This window comes from Equus caballus, chromosome 16, assembly GCF_041296265.1.
Source record: "Equus caballus isolate H_3958 breed thoroughbred chromosome 16, TB-T2T, whole genome shotgun sequence".
Taxonomy (NCBI): Eukaryota; Metazoa; Chordata; class Mammalia; order Perissodactyla; family Equidae; genus Equus; species Equus caballus.
In genome coordinates, this window is record NC_091699.1 from 50,067,562 (window position 1) to 50,082,436 (window position 14,875).

The 14,875-nt window shown below is 43.2% G+C and overlaps 1 protein-coding gene across 1 annotated transcript in view; it reads right to left on the reverse strand.

The window, feature by feature from the left end:
- The window catches only part of FBXW12 (F-box and WD repeat domain containing 12), a 123,935-nt gene extending 114,365 nt beyond the window's left edge, over window positions 1-9,570 (reverse strand). Inside the window, 2 exon segments of the mRNA XM_070236957.1 lie at window positions 2,217-2,272; window positions 9,411-9,570. The gene's annotated coding sequence lies outside the window, so the exon portion shown is untranslated.
- Between the last annotated feature and the right edge of the window lie 5,305 nt (window positions 9,571-14,875).

The following is a 14,875-nucleotide window of genomic DNA, read 5'->3' on the forward strand; positions in this document are numbered from 1 at the left end:
AGACTGGGACAAAATATTCGCAAAGCAAATATATGACAAAAGACTAGTATCCTGGATATAAAAAGAGCCCCTATAACTCAATAATTATAAACACAAACACCCAATAAAAAATGGGCCAAAAATTTAAACAGACACATCAAAAACAAAGATCTATGAATGGCTACCAATTATATGTAAAAGTGCTCAACCCATCAAACAGTACACTTGAAATCTGTGCATTTCATTGTTTCGAATTTTATCTCAAAAAAGAATTGAATTCTACTTAATGATATGCATACTGAAGTATTTAGGGGTGAAATATACTGAGACCTGCAACTTACTCTGAAGTTCATGAAAACATAAGATAGCTTAATAGATGAATAGAAGGATAGATAAATGGATAAATATGATATAAAGCAAATATAATAAAATGTTAACTATAGACCTTGGGTGTTGGGTATTCACTTTATAATTCTTTGAAGTTTTCTGTATATTTGAAATTTTCCATAATAAAATGTTAGGAGGTGGAGAATATGGAAAATAAAGACATTTGCTTCCCTGATAGGAAGTGATTTACTCCCAAGTCACCGTCATCTCTAACAATCTAGGTTGGCCCCTGTGGCCCTAGGACCTGGAAGCTGACCATCAGGCTAGTGCAAAACGTCCTGAGAAAAATACCAATATCTAGCTGTAATGTTTCCTGTCCTATATCCTTTCATGAAGCTACAGGGGTTTAAAGCAGGGTTAAAGTGCACTGTGTACCATTAACTTGATTGTCAATCTAAAACCTAAGACCATCCTGTGTGGCCGTGCATTGTTTTAACAGCTACAGGCTAACACTTAGTCATGTCTTTCCCTGCACTATTTAATACTTTTAACTGTCTTCACCATAATTACTACCAGTGTCATCATTCCTGTTTCTATGCATTATTTCCCAAAGAATCCTGGCTCTTTGAGAACAAGGACAATGTACTTACAACTCTGTTTGGCTAGCTCACAGAATTTTACACAGTCCTGTACCCAGGAATCAATAAATTACACTTCTGGTGTAGAAAAGAAGACTGGGGCTCATCAGTGGGGAGGGTGACAGGTAATGCAGCATCAGAACAGAGGGTGAATTCTCCATAGGTTCTTCATCCAAATACATAAGCCCATTTCCAAGAGTCAGAGAATTTGTTCTTTTATCATTGTATAGTCTTCTAGAAGAAAAAGCAGTCAAGAAGGCATCACAGAAAAATCACGGTTTTGAGAGTCAAAGAAATCTAGGTTCAATTTCCTGGCTCTACCATTTGGCTGTCCACGTATGACGGTGAGAAAGTCACATAATGCCTCTAAGCCAGACGATCTCACCTCTCAAATGGGGCCACCACCACCTGTCTCATACAGCTGTTTTAAGGATTTAAGCACAGCACTGAAATTATGGATGAAACAGTATGAAGTCTCGGATTTGCTTTAAAATAATCCAGTAGGGCTGGAGATGAAACAAAATTGGCCATGAGTTGATAACTGCTTAAGTAGGATGATGGATACATGAGGGTTCATTAACTCTTTTTTTTTTCACTTTTATATATGCTTGAAAATTTTAATAATAAAGAATTAAAAAGAAGTCCAATGTACAAGATTGGACTATTAGAGACTATTAAGGTAATATACATATTTGTGTGAATGTTGATGTAGGGAATAGGGAACTTCAATAGTGCACTTTAGCACTTTAATAATCCCAAATTTTTATTAAAAGTTACCTTTATGTTTTAGAATACCCTAAATTCTTTTTTTTTTTTTAAGATTTTATTTTTTCCTTTTTCTCCCCAAAGCCCCCCCAGTACATGGTTGTATATTCTTCGTTGTGGGTCCTTCTAGTTGTGGCATGTGGGACGCCGCCTCAGCGTGGTTTGATGAGCAGTGTCATGTCCGCGCCCAGGATTCGAACCAACGAAACACTGGGCCGCCTGCAGCGGAGCGCACGAACTCAACCACTCGGCCACGGGGCCAGCCCCTAGAATACCCTAAATTCTTAATATTAAACTTAGTTGTGTATTTCTATAACAAAAAATTTAAAGTTAAATGCAGAAACCATTATAAAATACCTAACACAATGGCTAAAGCATGAATGTTGATCTGATGAATGCAGATGGTCACCTCAATGTTGATCTCTTTCTTCCTTCCCAAGAGAGAGGTGCTGGTTCTCTGGGAAATAAGCTAGCATTTCAGAGAAGAAAAAGGCAGCCTCAACTCACCAGGTCTCAAGGCTTCTCCTCCTCACCAAGCCAGGCAGTGTTCTTAGGAGGCAGAGCTGGGGAAAGAGAAAAGCAGCCTTGAGAACCCAGGCCTATCAGGATGATTCCTGAGACTCCTTCTGAGCCTCAGCTGTGGCTACTTGTGCCCCCACCTGAACCAGCAGTCTGGGCCCCCTCCATACCCAATCCAGACCCTCAGCTCCTCTCACCTCTTGCCTTACACTTGAGGCTACACCTCTTCCCCATGATGTTTTTAGAGAAATCCTGATCTTAATTAAATGTAATAAGGTAAACTCTAAGCACCCATCATCTTTCCACCCTAAAAGTCAGCAAAACTGTGAAAACAAGGCATAGGTTTTTCCCCCATACTTATTACATGGCTCCAGTTACCAAAAAAAAAAAAGCTTATAAAAATGTTAAACACAGAAATAGAAGCCTGTGATTTAAGAAAAGTCTATTTGAAAATAATTTTCAGTGTTGTTCCTTATTTTACACAAGAACACTAATAAAGAGTAGAAGATATTAAAGACCATTACAATAGCATTTCTGAAACGCCTTGCCAGTCTCCTTTTCCCCTTAACAGCAAATTATCATGGAAATTTAAAAGGCAAGACTAACATCTTGGAGGGAAGCTCAAGCTTTGCCTGCCATCTCTTCAATGAGAGGAAAGAAGAAGAATGTGCTTCTGATCCCTGGATGTCATTACTTCTGAGAATTTAGAAAAGGAACTGGGGTGTCAGACTTCTAACCTGTGACCTGTGCCTTAGGAGAAGGGGGAGTCTGGGGAGGGAGTGCATCACTAGAGGAGGGTCTTAGCAGGAGCCCTAAGCTTCCTCCTTGACACCCTTCACATCACTGATGAAGAAAGGGGGATATTGATAAGGCACACCTGTCTATAAGATACATGGAAGCTTATAATTTGGCCCACCCCTTCTTGGGCTCCCCAGAGGGTTATACTGCAGTCAGTGGGAGGGAGTTAACTAAAGGTGGCCTTTTCCTTGGTATTGAGGAAGAAAAGGCCCTGAAAGTAATGATGACACCACCCCTGTTGAAATAATCACCATTTGGGGAAACACTCTATGGACCGCAACAGCAACCCTAGCTTCTCAACTAAGCTGAGGAGAATCTGTCAGGTGATTCAAGAAAGACATTTATATGATTTCTCCTCCTGCATGCCTTAGAAAACCATCATCTTGTCCCTTAAAATGTCCCCAAGCTACATGTTCATCCGGAACTGCACATCCTTGTGAAAAATGCAGCAGTACACACTTTTAAATAAAAAAATAAAATTACAGTCTTGTTTAATAACTATCTTGGGTAATTTTCCAAGTCACGACCACAGTTGACACTGTGGTTTTAGTGACTTAGCCATTGTTTTTATGACTGGTAAATCCAGGAGGGAAAAAAGACAGCAATCTTACTATTTCACGTTCTAAAGTTTTAGAAGAAAAAACTGAGTACCACATTTGGCTGCTCCCAGTGGCTAGATCTGAGCAGTGCACAAGGAAAGGAGGTGGCTCTTCAGTCTGTTCAGCAAAGAAGACTGTCTGAGCACCCCCTGCCTGGGGGGGAAGGGGGAGCAAGAGGTGTTGGATGACAGGTACGTTTCAGGACCTTACCAGCAGGTCCATGCTGGTCCTGCTGCCTTGGTGGCTCGGTGCACGCTGGACACATCTGCATAGCACTCAGGGAAGTCGAAGAGCCTTCCTAGTTCAGTGTAACACAAAACATCTTTGCCATTCATGACAACAGGAAAAAGTAATGTCCTATTAAAGTTCAACTTGGTGGTTACTGTCTATACTTTCTTCAACTTTGCTGTCCAACTGAACTGGCCCTGGGACGTCAGGCAGAGGCAGAGCCCACCTGCAAAGAGTCGATGGAAGGAGACACGGGTGCCCCTACCACAGGACAAAGAGTTATGTACTGGACCAGGGGTTGGCAAACTATGCACAGACCAAATCTGGTCTACTGTCCATTTTTATACCACCCGTGACCCAAGAAGAGTTTTTATATTTTTAAATGGTTGAAAAAATAAAAAGCAGAATAATATTTCATGGCACATGAAAATCATATGACATTCAAATTTCAACGTCCATGAACAAAGTTATATTGGAACACAGTAATGTCCATTCACTTACCTATTGGCTGCTTTCACACAGCAGCAGAGTTGGGGAGTTGAAACAAAAATCATATGGCTCACAAAGCCTAAAATATTTACCATCTGGCCCTTCACAAAAAAGTTTGCCAAGCCCTATTCCGGACTGCTCTTGTTTGTTACATCCAAAGTTACTCGCTCAGGACTGATCGTCTTTCCCCAAGGTCTTTGCCATTATTGCAGCAATTCAACTTTTGGCTTTCAGGTGGGGGGCAGTAGTCAGAAATGGCAGCTGTGTGTCTTAAGGTCTTGTTTTCATACTTCTTTGATTCCAAGTTTCACTGCCTACATAATGCACCTTCAATTTAACAGCTGGTCAGTTGTTGGGTTGGAGGCCGTCAACTCCAATAAGCTTGAAGCCCTTACATGGACTTTGGCTGATCCTCCAACTCTCCAGGGCTGCTGAGAAGGGCTTGCCGATTCACACCCTGGTTTTCTCCAAGGCCTGGCACATGGCCTTCCTATAAGAAGCCAGGTTACTGAAGGTGGCTAAGCAGTCATAGGGCTACCAGTTTGCTCAGAGACACTCTGGAGAAGTCACCATCAATAAACCACTGGACCCACCTTATGCCAGACATGATCCGGTACTTGAAGGCAGCCTTCTAGAACACTACCATGACAGGCCACTAGGAGAAACCCTTGCCTTTTCCCAAATGAGAACCTGTCCTGATCCCACATTGTCCCTGAGTCTCAGTCCTCTGTATCCTCCTGCAGGGGCTCTAAGCTCTCCTACTGGATATTCTGGTTCAGTCAAGGGCACAGAGGATTACTTCTCTGGGTGCCACATCTTCCATTAGGTCTGGGGCGAGGTAGGGGCTGGCAGGGGACTGCCACACCATGACCGCCCTAGATGTTTCCCCTTGCCTCAGGGACTTGGTAGTTGAAGACTAGGAAAGACCTTCACAGAACCCCAGTCTAGCAGCCTCAGGTGGAGCACTGAGGAGGACCTATGGCTCTTCCAGCTAGAGACACAGTCACTATTTTGGGTTTGACAGCTCGGCTTTCAGATGGAGTCCTGGTTCCACAAAAGAGTTTTGGCATCACTACAGTGTCAGAGCCATCCCCATCTTTCCCATCAATACCTCACCACCCATTAGATCCTGACTATAACTTAGAAGGCTGGAGACCTCCCTCTCAGACAGTCATAAACTTGATCTGCAGCCTCTGATCTCTGGGATGCCAGTGGTCTCTAGGAGTAGGGCAAAGGAGTATCTTTGGTAACAGAGAACTGGTTGCTGTAGGCCCTATTGGAGATGAGGGACTCTTTCTTCCCATTGATATTCTCCCCCATGCTGGACTGTCTGGTGTCTCCCTTCATTGATTCCTTAAGTCCTGGGGTTTAAGTCTGCCCACTTCAAAATAGTGGTAAACTTTGGCCTTGCTGGGAACTGGACTCAAGCACAGCTCCCCAGCCAGCTGCTAGGCTCTCAGTGCTTTGGCTTCCAAATTTCTTTGACACAGACACCCAAATTACATTTAGTTGGGTCTCTCTGTCAGGGGTTCACAAGACCACTCCCACTTTCAGTGATTCACTAGGACTCATAGGACTCAGCATATAGTTGTACTCCCAGCTAAGGTTTCTAACAGCAAAAAGATATGCAACAAGATCAGCAAGGGAAAAATAACACAGGCAGAGACTGGAGAAATCCATGCACATGCTTCCTTATGCTCTCTCCTTCCATAAGGGGACACATTGAGTTTCTTCAGCAGTAAAAAATAGTAATTACATACATGCAATGTTTCTACTTAGGGAAGGCCACTAAAGAGTCAAGTGTCCAAGGTTTTTATTGGGGGCTGGTCATGTAGGCACCCTCTGCCTAACAGCTACAAAAATTCCAGACTCCCAGAAGGAAAGCAGGTGTTCAGCATAAGTTACGTGGTCAAGGCACAATCAAGGCACAGTGAACTATACTTATTAGTTAGGGAACAGGTCAAGTGCCAAGTTCCCATAAGCCAGCAAAGGGCCAACCTCGCAAGCAGGCCTTTCTAAATATAGCAGTGTCAGTACTAGTATGTTAAATCTTTTCTGCATAGCCTCTTAACCCTTGTACTGCCTGGTAGGCACAGCTCACTGATCTACCTGTTAGTTTATCAGGGGGAGCTTTGAGCATCCACAATATAGGCTGTAGCTATGGAGCCCAGCTTTTGCTGCAAGGAAGTAGCATGGACCTGATCAGGCAGTGGGGGCCTCCTCCTCCAGCTCCATTTCGACAGGCACCACCCCCTGCCCTCCATACCTGGGAAATCACAAATGGGAATAACATACCTTAATTGTGGATCCCCAAAGTCCCCCAAAACTCGAGACTCTCAGCCCCACAACATACACACCCACTTTGGTGTGGGTGCCAGAGAGGGAAAGGTCCCTACTGGAGTCACACAGCAGCCAGAGGCTCCCCTCTATTGGCAGTACCCAGCTACAATACCACCTAAGTGCTGTGTACCCCCACAAGTTACCCTCAAAACCTTTTGGCACATCCCCCCTCCCTTTTTCTCATCACACTTTGGCCTTTATCAGCCATCTTGAAGGAAGAGGAGAGGAGGAGAGGGGATGGGAGAAATAAGATCCCCAGATAGTAGTCCAAGGCCTGGATTTTCAGATCCCTGCTAGCACGAAACAGCTCAGCAACTTTGGATAAGCCCCATTGTTAGCATACTATTTCTTTTAAGTCAGAGACTTCACAACCCCCACAACTCCACTTCTCCAATCCTTCATAGAAGGGGCAGGTGATGCCATGGCCATGACATAGGACCTGGGCTTCTCTTCTCAGACCCTGCTTAGGGCATGCAATGCCCACCTTCTGACTCCACTGGTCTAGTTTCCAGCCGTAGTGAATTCTTTGTGCTCTAAGGAGTTTCTACAATATTGAGGTTTGAACTGAGTCCTACTGGTTATGTAGAGCCCCAAGCCCAACACTGTCTTCTGGAAAGCTATCTATCTTCCATTTCTGTATTTGTGTGGCACATGATCCTATCAGAAATTTGCATACCTGTCTCCCCATGAGCCTGAGTCAAAGACCTCCAGCAACATGGCCCAGAGAAAGGCAAGCAGTGTTAGGGACTATGCTAGTTACAGAACCTGAAGCACTGCAGACTCCTTGACTAGAGTCTCAGCCCAAGTGACCCAACCCACTGCTGATTATTGCCCCTTTGTAACCAACTCAAGGTTCTCCTGCTCCAGAAAGCCCTCCAGAGTCATTCTCCAATGTCACAGGCAAGGGTGGTAACTCCCTCCTCTGTCCAATCTGGGTCTCATCTCAATCACATCACACTACCTGTTTGTTTATCCATCTACCTCCTTTCTAGAATGTGAGCTTATTCAGGCAGCTGGAGATTATAATAGGATATGTGGGAAAATGAAGAGTCCTACTGTGCTTCTGGATAGGATGAATTATACTGCAAGCCAATCAATTCCTTCCAAATCAAATAAACTTAATGCAACATCAAAATTACAACGGAAGTTTTTTTATGGATCTGCATGAGATAATTATAAAATTCTTCTTTTAAAGAAAATATATAAGAATATCCAAGAAAATTATGAAAATAAATAAAAGAGGAGACTTGCCTTCTAAAATATAACAACACACTATTAAGCAATAGTAAATAAACTGGTTTTAGCACTAGTGCAGCAATAGACAGAGTCATGGAACAGAATAGAAAGTCCTGAAGGGGATGCGTCTGTTGAGCTCCTTCTGATATGATTTTTTAAGAGAGAGGGAATTGAAGGGAAACTCTGACCATTATGCCAATTTGCTCTCACGAATCTATAAAACCTAGAAGAGAAAGAAAGGCCCCAGACATAACTTATTCTTACAGTCCTTTCCTGACTTCTCATCCTCCTTTTTTCTCCAGGAATCTCCAAACTACCTATCCCTGACAGTGCTTAATACAATTCTTCAGGCATTTTTGTAATCCTAGTGATTAGGGTAAAGTAGGCGCTTGGAGCATTATTCCCAAATATTTGCTTTCCCTTTCTGCAAAAGAGTTATACTTTCCCATCCACTGACATCAGGTAGACATGTGACTTGCCTCAGCCAATGAAATGTGAGCAGAAATGGCATTTCTCTCTTCTAAACAGCAACTTTAAGAGCCACTGTGTGGTTTCATCTCTCTTGCTCTTCTTCTATTATAACTGTTACTTGCCCCACATAGGGTCTGCTCTTTCACCGGTTCAGATCCCGGGTGAGGACATGGCACCGCTTGGCATGCCATGCTGTTGTAGGTGTCCCACACACAAAGTAGAGGAAGATGGGCACGGATGTTAGCTCAGGGCCAGGCTTCCTCAGCAAAAAAAAGAGGAGGACTGGCAGTAGTTAGCTCAAGGCTAATCTTCCTCAAAAAAAATTTCCTAGTAGCCATCTCAAAAAGTTTTTTAAAAGGTGAAATTAATTTTAATAACACTTAACCCAACATATCTAAAATACCATTTCAAAATAGTTTATATTCTTTTTTCCAACCATCTCTTCGAAATCAGGTGCATATTTAACACTTACAGCACATCTCAATAACGACGTTACATTTTCAAAGGTAAAAAGGAAATGTAGTCCTACCAAAACAATACACTTGTGTTTGATGGAAAAATATTTTAGACTTCTTCAGTATTTAGTTACAAATTAATTAAAAGCAAGTAAAATTTAAAATGTAGGTCCTCAGTAGTGCTCGCCACAACTCAAGCGCTCGATAGTCACTTTTGGCCCATGGCTGCCGGTTGGACAGCGCAGCTCGGACGCCAGCGGCGGGACGTTGGGCGAGGAGACTTGGGCGGTGCCTGTTAGCACCATGGACAGTGAACAGCACACCACCGGGAGGAAACCCCGCCGGACCAGCAGGGGAGGTGAGGTGAGCAGTCGGGAGGGGTCGCCAGCGCCGCCCACAGCGCGCAGCCCCCGTCCCCCGCACGTCCTACGGGAACAGCCTCAGCCTCAGATGCTGCCCACGCCAGCCCGGCGCCTGAGGTCGGAGCACCGGGGAGGGGAGGCAGTTCCCCTCCCCTCGTCCCGGCCCGTCGCCAGTCCTGCCCTCGCCTCGCCGGCCCAACTCACCGTCTGCGGCCGAGCCCAGGAGCTGCTCCCGCGGGGCCCACATCTGCGCCTTGGCAGACGTGATGGGCGAGGCAGCGACAGCACCGGCAGCGGCAGGCTGCAAGTCCACTGCGCGGTGCTCCTCTGGCCGCCGCCGGCGCCAGAAGGAAGGAAGCGTGTCACCGTGCGGCGCGCAGCCTGCCGGGAAGCGTAGTTCTGGAACAGAAGGCGTCCTGCGCGGGAGGGAGAAAGTGACTGCTGGGGCCGTATTGACCTTTTTGCTTCCCCTCAGGCACATTTTTTTGTTTCTACCACAGGTACCCGTAAGCAAAATAAAGTGTTGTTTTCCATGCTTTTAAACATTATGTAAGTCACCAGATAACTAAGTACCAGCTCATTCTGCAGTTTCTATAATGATAGCCGGTAACCCATTCATCCGTGTTCACTGCTGTATAGTATCTATTGTAGAAATACACTAATGAATAAATGAAAAGCAATAGAATTTACTGGAGTATATTAGGAAGCCATTTGGTTTAAAATTAGTTCAGCTGACCTTGTTTTCCCAGAAAGGCCTGAGGTGGCTTGTTGAGCATGCATTGTACATCTGCTTTAAAGGTTTACAATGTTCCAAAGCCCTTATAAATAGGAATGTTGTCTCTCCCATATAAACATTTCTTTAAGGGTAAACATTTCTTCCCAGAAACTGATGATTAATTACTGAACTGCTTTAACTAATCTCATGACCACTGACCTGCTGACCACTGACTTGCTGTGCTCACCTTGTGAGAGCTGACCTGCTGTCCTAGCAAAGCATCTTGTTACTGTAGTAAAAGAGAGATTCCTGTCATATGGGATGTATGTTCTCTGTTCCAAGACGTTGTATCACCACTCTGTACACTCCACTTCTTCAGAGTGCTTCCTGCCTTGGTGAAGGTAGTTTCTCCCAGGCTATAGTACTCAGAGGCTCATACAATAAACTCATCCCAATTTTGATTTATAGATTGACTATGGATTATTTGTGTTGACAACACCAATATCCCAGTTGGATATTTCCACACATGTCTCCTTGCACACCCGTGGAGAATTTCTCTAGGGCAGCAGTTCACTAACTTTTTGTTATAGTAATCCTCTTACACTCTTAAAAATTTATTTTTCTAGTTTTATTGAGATATAATTGACATACAGCACTGTATATGTTTAAGGTGTACAGCATAATGATTTGACTTACATATATTGTGAAATGACTACCACAAGAAGTTTATTTAACACCCATCATCTCATGTAGATCTCAAAAGAAAAAGAAAGAAATTTTTTTTCCTTGTGATGAGAATGCTCAGGATCTACTCTCTTAAAAACTTTGAAGTGTACCATACAGCAGTGTTAACTATAGTCATCATTAAATCCTTAGTACTTATTTTTCTCATAACTAGAAGTTTGTACCTTTTGACTCCCTTCATCCAATCCCCTTCCCCCAAACATAAATCTGGTCTCTTTTTCTGTGAGTATGGTTGGGTTTTTTGTTTGTTTTCTTGTTTTTTGAGATTCCACATATAAGTGAGATCACGCAGTATTTGTATTTCTCTGTCTGACATTTCACTTAGCATAATGCCCTCAAGGTCCGTCCGTGTTGTCATAAATGGCAGATTTTCCTTCTTTTTTATGGCTGAATAATATTCCACTGTGTGTGTGTGTGTGTGTGTGTGTGTGTATACCACAACTTCTTTATCCACTCATCCATCGATGGACACTTAGGTTGTTTCCACGCCTTGGCTATTGTAAATAACGCTACTGTGAACATGGGGATGCAGATATCTCTTTGATATAGTGTTTTCATTTCCTTTGGATATGTTTCCAGAAGTGGAATTGCTGGGTAATATGGTAGTTCTATTTTTAATTTTTGAGGAACCTCCACACTCTTCCACAGCTGGCTTGCCAACTTATAATCCCACTAGTAGCACACCAGAGTTTCCTTTTCTCTACATCCTTGCCAGCATTTGCTGTCTTCTGTCTTTTTTGATGATAGCTATTCTAACAGGCCTGAGGTGATATCTCTTTGTGGTTTTGATTTGCAGTTCCCTAATGATTAGTGATGTTGAGCACCTTTTCGTGTACCTGTGGGCCATTTGTATATCTTCTTTGGAAAAATGTCTATTCAGGTCCTTTGCCCATTTTTTAATTGGCTTATTTGGGGTTTTTTGCTATTGAGTTGTATAAGTTCTTTATATATTTTGAATATTAACCCCTTGTCAGATATGTGGTTTGCAAATATTTTTTCCCATTCTGTAGGTTATCTTTTCATTTTGTTAATCATTTCTTTTGCTGTGCAGAAGCTTTTTAGTTTGATATAGTCCCACTTTTTTATTTTTTATTTTATTGCTTGTGCTTTAGGTGTCATATCCAAAAAATCATTGCCAAGACCCATGTCAAGGAGTTCTTTCCTTATGTTTACTTCTAGAAGTTTTATGGTTTCTGGGCTTATATTTAAGTCCTTAATTCATTTTGAGTTGATTTTCATGAGTGGTATAAGATAGAGATCTAGTTTCACTTAAAAATTATTGAGGACTCCAAGGGCTGCTGGGTAGCATAGCGATTAAGTGCATGCATTCTGTTTCGGCAGCCCGCGGGTTCACCAGTTCGGATCCCATGTGCAGACATGGCACCGCTTGGCAAGCCATGCTGTGGTAGGCGTCCCACATATAAAGTAGAGGAAGATGGGCACGGATGTTAGCTCAGGGCCAGTCTTCTTCAGCAAAAAGAGGAGGATTGGCAGCAGATGTTAGTTCAGGGCTAACCTTCCTGAAAAAAAAAAATTATTGAGGACTCCAAAGAGCTTTTTTTATGTGAACTAAATTGATTGCTATTTACCATACTAGATATTTCAGTGCAGAAATTTTAGGTATTTATAAAGAAATTCATTTTTAAAACAATAACAATGTAACTCTTGTTAACATAAATAATATATTTTTATGAAAAATATCTGTATTTTCCTTAAAAAAATTTAGTGACAAAAGAGGCATTGTTTTACATTTTTGCAAATTTCTTTAATGTCCAATTTACTGGAAGAAGCTGAATTCCCTGTCTGCTTCTGTATCCAATCTGTTGTGATATCTGTCAAGCATAAGACCAGGGCAAAGCCCTGACAGATTTGACCGGTTAGGTAGTAATGAGTCTTTTTTGGATTCTGGCAATTTATTACTTAAGTAGACAGCAAAAGAAAAAGTAGCCAAAGGTGCCAGCTCCCCAAGGCCTCTATACAAGGTGAAGTAAAAGGAATCGGATGACTTCATCACAAATGATAGGACACATTTTAGTTCAGGAGCCAATTCTAGACTGCAGTTGAATGGTTTGTAGTCGACAGCAATACCCTGAGGGCAGCTGGGGCAATAAAGCTGCATAGCTCATAAAACTTGCCTGGGAAATTTAGGGAGATGAATGGGAGACGACATCTGAGCAGCTCCTCACGAGCCTCCCAGGCTGTCCTGCTCCAGGAGGATCACAAAGGGTTCCGCCAAGACTCCGACTCCCTGCAGTTCTAACCTTGCCTGCAGGGCCTGTGTGGCTGTATGTAAGGTCACTAGGGTAGAGCCTGTGAAATTAATACGAGAAACCTGAACTAAATTGGAGTAGGGAGAATGTAGGGGGAGCTCTCACGCTCTATGGTACATCGTTAATTACTCTAAACGGGAAGAGTTGTTCACTTGCATCTGGACTGGAAGATGTTTACTACTTTACTACACAGCAGACATAAGAATTCTCTCCCTGCCAGGCAACAGAGCCCAAAATCTCCAGCCCATGAGATTTTGCAGTCAAACCAGTGAGAAACCTTTACATTTTGGACTTCCTCTTTCTTCCAATGGATTCTTTGTTTATTACAGCCTCTCCCTACTCCCCTTTTTCCTCTATAATAGCAAGAGCTTCCTTTGTTTTCTGGATTTACATATGATCACCTATAGCCTGCATATCTCAAATTGCAATTCCTCTATCTAACCCAAATAAACTCCTTTTGCAGGTAAAACAACTGGACAATTCACTTTTTGAGTTGACAACCTATTGCCCTACAACTCTACACTCCAATCTTTCACATACCCAGCTAAGAATTCTTTTTAGAAACATAGGCCACCCCGTTAGATACTCTTATTAATTGTACTGATAGGGGTTTGGACCAAAACTGTCCTATAGGTATTAGGCAACATCAGATGAGAGTGGCCATGACTATGAAACCCAGTAGGATGCTCAGATCCATTTGGAATATGAACTGTAGCCAGGCTCCCCATCTGGGGCCCAATCCGTTGTGTATTATTAACCCAGATGCAGCAAAAGGGTGGCAATTGCACATGCTTCACCTCAAATGGCCAGCAAGAAGTCTAGGGCAGTGAAACTTTTTATCACCATGAGGAGAGTTTAGACTAGTTTGTGTATGGCAGGCAAGGAGAGGCCTGACACTCAGGTAAGAAGTAGCAGCGATCTCAGCAGCAGCATTTTGCTGATAGGGGGTCAGGATCCAACAATCATTTAAACTTGGAATACTTGCTATAGTCTGTGCAGAACATAGAAAAGAGTATGAAAATTAGAGGATGAGCCTTCAGAAAACCATACCAGAGTCCAGGAAGTTCCTCTTGTTCCGTCATCTTTAGTGGAGGCCGTTCACTCCTGGAGTCGGCAGTTGTTGGAGGGTTTCTAAGAGTTCTTAGATTAAGATTTTTCATTGGCCATTGATCAAGTTGAGGATGGTGCCAGCAGTCTGGGTTAAATTGGCCGGTGCCCTACAAACAAAAGCTGAGAGAGAGATTGATGGTCCCTCTTCCCACCCTGACCTCTCTGAGTCTAAGGCATTCTATCCCATCAGCCGGAGTTGTTGCCCTTCTTCCACAGCCAAGCGATCTGCATGACGAGCCCCTGCAGCAATCACATCACCCTTTCTCCAGTCCTCCCCACGTCTCACACAACATAGGCCCAAGCTCATTCCTAGGTGTCTAGCAACTTCTTCCTTTTGTACCTTGACCCATCCTAGATCATCTCCACCCTCTGCTGTGGGAGTCACCCTAGTAGAACCACCTTAGGAGCTGTCACCTCATATTCATGATCATTATCATCAATATCCATAACTGCCCAGATCCCAGCAGCCATAGCCAGGCAGCAAAATTAGTACTAGGTTAGAGTCACCCACCGTCTGGCTCCTCTTTGCAACTTGAAAATTCTAGTAGAGTGATTTCTCAGGAGTAGGCATGGAAACAAAAAAAGGATGAGAAGGATTACTTTTGTGGTTTGAGTGTCTTACAGCCAGTCTGGGCCTCCTCCCTCATTCCCTAACCTCATAATTAAACATTCTATCTACATAAAAGTTACCCTTCCTTGGAATTGCCCTATTTAGAGCCCAAACTGCCTTTCTTAAGTGTGTGCTCCACTGGGAGCTGAGCCTGGTTGTCCAGTTATCCTTTTCAGTTTTTCCTTTAAGAGTCCATTCCATCTTTCTATGGCCCCAACTG